The 6,855-nt window shown below is 48.0% G+C and overlaps 1 non-coding gene across 1 annotated transcript; it reads left to right on the top strand.

The window, feature by feature from the left end:
* Nucleotides 1-2,575: 2,575 nt before the first annotated feature.
* TRNAK-CUU (transfer RNA lysine (anticodon CUU)) lies at nucleotides 2,576-2,648 on the top strand. The gene has a single exon. It is a non-coding gene; the product is annotated as a tRNA-Lys (tRNA).
* The last annotated feature ends 4,207 nt before the right edge of the window (nucleotides 2,649-6,855 follow it).

Genomic DNA, 6,855 nt, shown 5'->3' with positions numbered 1-6,855 from the left:
GACTGGGGCCCTGGAAGGGACAGGGGCCTCCCAGTCGTCTCTGAGGGAGCAGTCCACACCAGCAGACGGTCACAGAACACAGGACCCCACGTGGGCGTCCATCAGCTCCCAGCAGCTCCACTGACTGGCCCCTGTGCTGGGGAAGCGGGTGAGCGGGCGGGGGTGCCCGGTCTTTCTGGGGAAGGCTTTCTGGGGCAGGTGAGGCCTGAGGCCCATGACCCCAGGAGTGGGCTTAGGGCAAGGGGCACGGGGACTGCATAATCAGGCGCGTGTGTAAACAGGAGGCGGGTAGAGGGCTGAGGTGGGGTCAGACTTCAGGGCAGAAGTCAGGTGGGACAGGGAGGGCCCAGGCCTCAGAAGGGGGGGTCTAGTGGACACAGGGACATTGAACAAGGACAGAGGGACAAGGGAGGGCCAGCTGCCTGCATGAGGGTTCCCAGGCTCCTCACGGGCAGTGCCCCAAGCTGGACAGGAGTGGGCGGTGGGGCCTGTCTGGGTGATGGGAGGGGTCAGGCAGCAGTCCCCGAGCCCGTCCTGGTCGATGAGGACCTGCAGGCTGTTCTGACGAGTGTCAGGCCCTGGCGTTTGGAACACACGGGCAAGCCAGGTGGCTGACGGACGCAAAGGTTGCTGCTGATTAATACCGAGCTACCAAAATGCCACAGGGCCTGAGACGTGAGCCCTCCTTGCCTGCAGCGGTAAATGCCGTATCGATCGCCAGCAGGAGCTCCCAGGAAGCTAAAGAGCTTGAGTAGAAGCCAGAGACATGCTCCCTCCAGAAGGTCAACCCTCGGCCAGAGGACACCCCGGGCACACCTGAGGGGGAGCCCCGAGGGGCCCTACCCGGCCTGCGTCCACTCTGGGACTTGGGTTCCTGGGACACAGCCCAGCTGGAGACAGACGTGAAGGGGAGTTCTTCACACCCACACCCTGGGGCTGTAACCAGAGTAGCGAGAGCCAGGTCATCCCCAAGCGGTGGCTCTCAGTCGCTCTCTGCAGGGGAGAGAGCAGTATTGGGTCATCAGGGGCCGAGGGCCCGCACACGTCAGGGGCGGCCGGGGCTGGGTGCCGCAACCCCCTTCAGCTACGTCAGAAAGCAAACGGGCATGAGGGGAGCCAAGAAGCTTCTGCTCGCAGATGTCTTCACTCCCCAGGTCTGCGAGGCCTCATTCCACCCAGGACGACAAGCAGGAAACACACCTGCGCACGCACACAAACACACAAATGTGCATGCACACACACAACCCTTCCACGTGTGAGCACACACGCACACACACACGCATGCACACGCCCCCAAATAAAACCCACTTGGGACCTGTAAAAAAAACCCTTCATTCCAAAAGTAGAGGACATGGGGCGCCTGGGTGGCTCAGTCGGCTAAACGTCTGCCTTTGGCTCAGGTCATGATCCCAGGGTCCTGGGATCGAGTCCCGCGTCTGGCTCTCTACTCAGCAGGGAGCCTGCTTCTCCCTCTCACGCACCCCCTGCTTATGCTCCCTCGATCTCTCTTTCTGTCATATAAATAAATAAAACCTAAAAAAAAGAAAAAAATTTAAAAAATAAAGCACAGAATATAACAACCAAGATGAAAATAAAAATCATATTTTACAAAAGATTTTCTAACAGAGAAGTATATATTTCAAAGTATCTGCTTTGAGCTTTCATTAAAGATCAAGAATCAACACGCTGAAGAAATAAGAGGACAAATAAGAGGTCTTAGTGGAATAAGATAAGATTTTTAAAGGCGAGCTGCTGCCTAAATATCATATGGAAATAAAAAGATGGCTGGATGGAAAGAACACAGAGAAACTGGAAGTAAACCTGAGGAATGGAATCTGCATTAGAAATGGGGAAGAGTGTGCATTCCTGCTTCCCAACGCTGGCTCCTGAGGGGGGTGCCAGACGAAGGACACAGTGATGAGGGACATCTTGAAATTTAAAGATATTTTGGTGAGTTTTAAAATTAATTACATGTTGGGGCACCTGGGTGGCTCAGTTGTCTGCCTTCAGCTCAGATCATGATCCCAGGGTCCTGGGATCGAGCCCCGCATTGGGTTCCCGGTTCTGCGGGGAGCCTGCTTCTCCCTCTCCCACTCCGCCTGCTTGTGTTCCTGCTCTCGCTATCTCTCTCTGTCAAATAAATAAATGAAATCTTAAAAAAAAAAATTAAAATTAAAAAAATCAATTACATGTCAAATGAGTCTAAATAATTGTGTTTTGTTACAAAGCAGAATTAAGTATCAAAAACAATTCTCAAAAAAATCACATAACATAAAAATTATAAGTGAAAAATATACAATGTTAAAATAAATTTGTACCTCTAAAAGAAAGGGGTGATTTTCTAAAAAAAAGAATGGGCTTTTCCAAAATTGCCTTCAGAGGAAATTTGAAGAGTTTAATAGGTGAACAACCATGGAATGAATTTGAAAGTTTGCAAAAGGATTTTTCCCATAAGTGGTGGCAGATTGATACAATTTTATGGGTGGATATTTCAAAATTTTAAGCAACAGATTTTTCCAATTCCATATAAATTGAAAAATGATAAAAATATATATATAAATATTTTCTCAGGGGTGCCTGGCTGGCTCAGTTGGTAGAGTGTGTGACTCTTGATCTCAGGATCATGAGTTCAAGCCCCATGTTGGGCATGGAGCCCACTTTAAAAAAAGAAAGAAAGAAAGAAAGAAAGAAACTCTTCCCAATTAATTTTATGAATCTAGTTTAACCCTGATACTGAAGTTTAACAAAGATAGCATTAAAAGAAAAACAATGGTGGGGTGTCTGGGTGGCTCAGGTGGTTAAGTGTCTGACTCTTGATTTTGTCTCAGGTCATGATCTCAGAGTTGTGAGACTGGGCCCTGCGTCGGGCTCCATGCTGGGCACGGAGCCTGCTTAAGATTCTCTCTCTCCCTCTCCCACTGCCCCTTCCCCTTACCTCACTCTCTAAAAAAATAAAATAAAGAAAAGAAAAGAAAGAAAAATTATGGTACAGTCTCAATTATGAACACAGACCTAAGAATTCCAAAAACATTTATAGCAAGTTAAATGCAGTCATTATTTTAAATTAATAATACATTGAGTGCTTGGGATTTATCCCTTGAAGACAATGATCAGCTAAAATTATAAAACCTAAGCTATATCAATAATTTAATTATATCTACAGCACACCTCCACGGCCCTCCCACTCACCGGATTATCTCACTGGGTAAAGAATTCTGGCTCAGAATTTCGGTGGCAGTGTTCTACCACCTTTGCATCTCATTACTTTAAATTGTTAGATTATTTATAGATAAATAAATCTATTTATTATATTAAATATTAGATTTAATATCTAGTTATTAAATAATAATTTAATTATATCTACATATCTAATGCTTTAGTCCCTTAATTCCTCTCACTTCTAGAAATTTTCTGCTCCCCAGAGGCCAATACTTTCAGCTCTTTTAAAAAATTTCTTCATACCTCATACATTTCTAAATAATACATTTCTCCTATCATTGCTTGATTTTTTTTTTTTATCAGTTTTAGATATTATCTGCTGGCTTCCTAGTTTGGAAGTTTGAAATTCTCTTACATTGCCTCCACCATTATAAAGACCCATGAATTTCTACCCCCCCTCCATTATTTATGGGCTATATCACAATTTTTATTAAATCAAAATTAGTGTATGTGTTATTATATTAGGTAAATGTCATTCTGATCTGAGCTATGAAATATAATTTTATTATATTTCCTTTGTTGGGTAACTTTATATTTTCTCAGAGTTAATAATGGCCTTATTATTCATTAGCTTGATTTTTCTGCCTAAGGTTTGCAAAGCTTCTTGAATCCATGAGCTGATGTTTTTCACTTGTTCTGGAAAATTCTAGCCATTATCTCTTTGCACACTGCTTCTGCCCCATTTCTCTCCTCTCTTTCTGGAACTCTAATTATTAGTACATTAGTACTTTTGAGCATGCTCCATATGTCTTACATGTTTCTCTGTTTTGTTTTTTACCTATCTGTTTTTACTCTCTGTGCTTCAGTTTGGGTATTTTCCATTAACCTGGTATCTGGTTCCTCAATCCTGTGTTCTGCTGCTAAGGGCATTGATTGAGTTATTAATTTCACATATTGAATATATGGTTAAAGAATATCCATTTCATCTTTTCATAATTTTTTTAAGTAGGCTTCACACCCAACGTGGAGCCCAACGTGGAGCTCGAACTCACAAACCCTGAGATCAAGACCTGAATTGACATCAAGAGTCGGGCACTTAACTGACTGAGCCACCCAAGCACCCCTTATAGTTTAAATTACAGTTTTTTTTAAAAAAAGATTTCAATTCTCTGGTGAAATTTTCCATCTTTTCGTCAATTTTCTATAATGTATTCGTTGTAGTTATTTTGAAGTCCTTGCCTTCTAACTCTGATGTCCACATCATCTTTGGGTCTACTTCCATTGTCTATTTCTCCACTTAATTATGGGTCATATTTTCTTGCCTCTTCCATGTTTGATAAGTGTTCACTGTAGGCTTCACATTGTGTATAAAAGAACGAGTGAGGTCCAGGGAAGACTATCTTCCACCAGTCTTATCTTGTAGGTGTCTGGCGGTCAGGGCTGAAGCTGGCTGGGCTGACTCACAGCGTGAGGGAGACCCCATCCCAGGCAGGGCTGCATGTCTCACTGGCCTGAGGCTATGAGGGGCCTGACTGCCTTTCTGAGGTTCCAGCCAACTCTCCAGCCTCCTGATTCCTGGCTCCCATCTAGTGAATGTGCTGAGAGGCTGGGGCGTGCTTGCAGGGCTCCCTGCCTGAGGGATGGGATGGCCTGTGCCTCTCAGAACCGCTCAGCCTGGCTCCCAGCCTCCCCTGTGGCCACCGAACTCAGCAACCCCTCTTGGTGTGTTTGAAGCCCCTCCAGGGTCCAGTCTGGCCTTTACTCCAAGCAAGACTGCATGTTTCCCAGGTTTCTCTCTCTCAGCAGTGGCCTCTCGTCTGGGCCCAAACGATGCTCAGCCAGAACCCAGGTGAGGAAATGTCTCTGGGGTACACCCCCGCCTTCAACGCCTTGAGTTTTGTGCTTTCTCTGGCGTTTTCTGCTTGCTGCAGAAGCGTGGGTCTGCTGTGACCCACGACCTCCTACCTGGATGTGGGGGCTCCATTTGCGTGGCTTGCTGAGTCTTCTGGCCCAGTTATGCTCCGAGGCCCCACAGCAGGTCAGTCTCCTGGACCTGGTGTCCTCTCCTCAGGGGTTCTGGAGAAAAGAGGCACGCACACCTCCACGGCCCTCCCACTCACCTGATCATCTCGCTGGGTAAAGAATTCTGGCTCAGAATTTCGGGGACAGTGTTCTACCACCTTCGCATCTCGTTGCTTTAAATTGTTAGAGTTTGACGTCATCCTGTCAAGCTGGGTAGTGTCTGACCGCCCCGCCTGCTCTGAGCTCTCCACCTTCGGATGAGGTCTGGCAGAGGGGAGAGGGGCAGGAGGTGAGAGAGGTGGGAGGAGAAGGAGGCTGGGGAGCTGTCTCCCACCAGCGGCCGGGGGCATGCTGGGTCTCTGACCATCTCTGACCGGGGGTGCAGCCCTGCAGTGGCCTCTCTGCAGACAGCTCCCTGTGGGCTCCCTTGGGCCCAGACGGTCACAGCTACAGGCTCCTGGATTTGCTCTAACCCTGCCCACAGCCGAGTAGCCCTAGTACGAGACCAGGAACGCGGGTCGACTGTTACATTCCGAGTATCGAACCAACATCCCTGGGATAACTGGTTAATTATTTGGAGAAGAAAATCAAGTTATATCCCCGGCCAAGCATCCATATAAATTAATTCCAGATTAGAGAAGTATGAAAAAAGGAGGAAAAATAATCATCCTGTAAATAAAAGATATGTAAGCATTGTGCCAATTTTAAGAAGAACTTTCTAAGCATAAACCTAAAGAAGAGTCATCAAAGGAAAATATGGCTAACTTTCAGTGCGTACCACTCCACGTTTCTCTATGTGCATGTCTTCAATAAATTACAAGCCAGGTGACAAACAGGAAAAAACATTTGCAATAGAAGAAAAGCTCCAAAACTAACAAAAAGTGGAAAATGGGAAAGACTAGGACCCAAGGGTTTCAATAAAATAGATCAAGTGTCTACAGTGAACATGCCTAGAGCCTCTGGGCACCAGAGAAATTAGACAAAAACCAGGTAAGCTTATTCCGCACCAAACCGCCCAATCCTGGTCCCGGGCACATCTGCCCCCACAGGCTCTCCGGGGTGGGTGGGGGGCACTTCCTGCAAGGGGACCCCCCCACACCGGTTCTGATTCTGGGCCCAGCCTCTGCCTTGGGATTTTCCCTTCAGACCTGAAGGGCCCATTAATATGTTTTCCTAAACAAAAAAGCAGTTTCTTTTGGAGACAAAGAGCCCCCCCACCCCCCTGCCCTCATGGGAAGGGAACCAGGCCAGCAGGGCTCACCCCCACCCCGCAGACGCCCTGCCCTCACTGCCCCTGCTCACGCCCCCTCCCCCACCTCCCCCCCATCTGCCCCCAGCCCTCTCTCCACCAGCATCTGGGGCTACAGGGATCCCACTTTGCTGTGGGCTTTCGTGCCAGGGCGTGAGCACCATGGTGCCGGGGACTCGGTCTGACCGGGGCAGGCACCGACCTGGCCAGGAGCAGTCCTGGGGCCAGGATACAGGGAGGCAGCTACAGGGTCCCCAGGGTTCCCTCTGGCCCTGAACGTGGGGCACCCTGGCTTTCTGTGGTTTGACGGAATTCTGCAGTCCTGATACTCGCTTCCAGGGTTGAGGCAGGCAGCACGGCTGTGGAAGAGAAGGCAAACCCAGGGCAGTCCACAGAGCGTTTACGGAGCAGACACCCAGCGAAGG

Source organism: Mirounga angustirostris, unplaced genomic scaffold (assembly GCF_029215605.1).
Source record: "Mirounga angustirostris isolate CCGP_5_RB_7025 unplaced genomic scaffold, mMirAng1.0.hap1 SCAF_6, whole genome shotgun sequence".
Taxonomy (NCBI): domain Eukaryota; kingdom Metazoa; phylum Chordata; class Mammalia; order Carnivora; family Phocidae; genus Mirounga; species Mirounga angustirostris.
The sequence above is the reverse complement of the archived record's forward strand: the minus strand, read 5'-3'. Positions and strand labels throughout refer to the sequence as shown.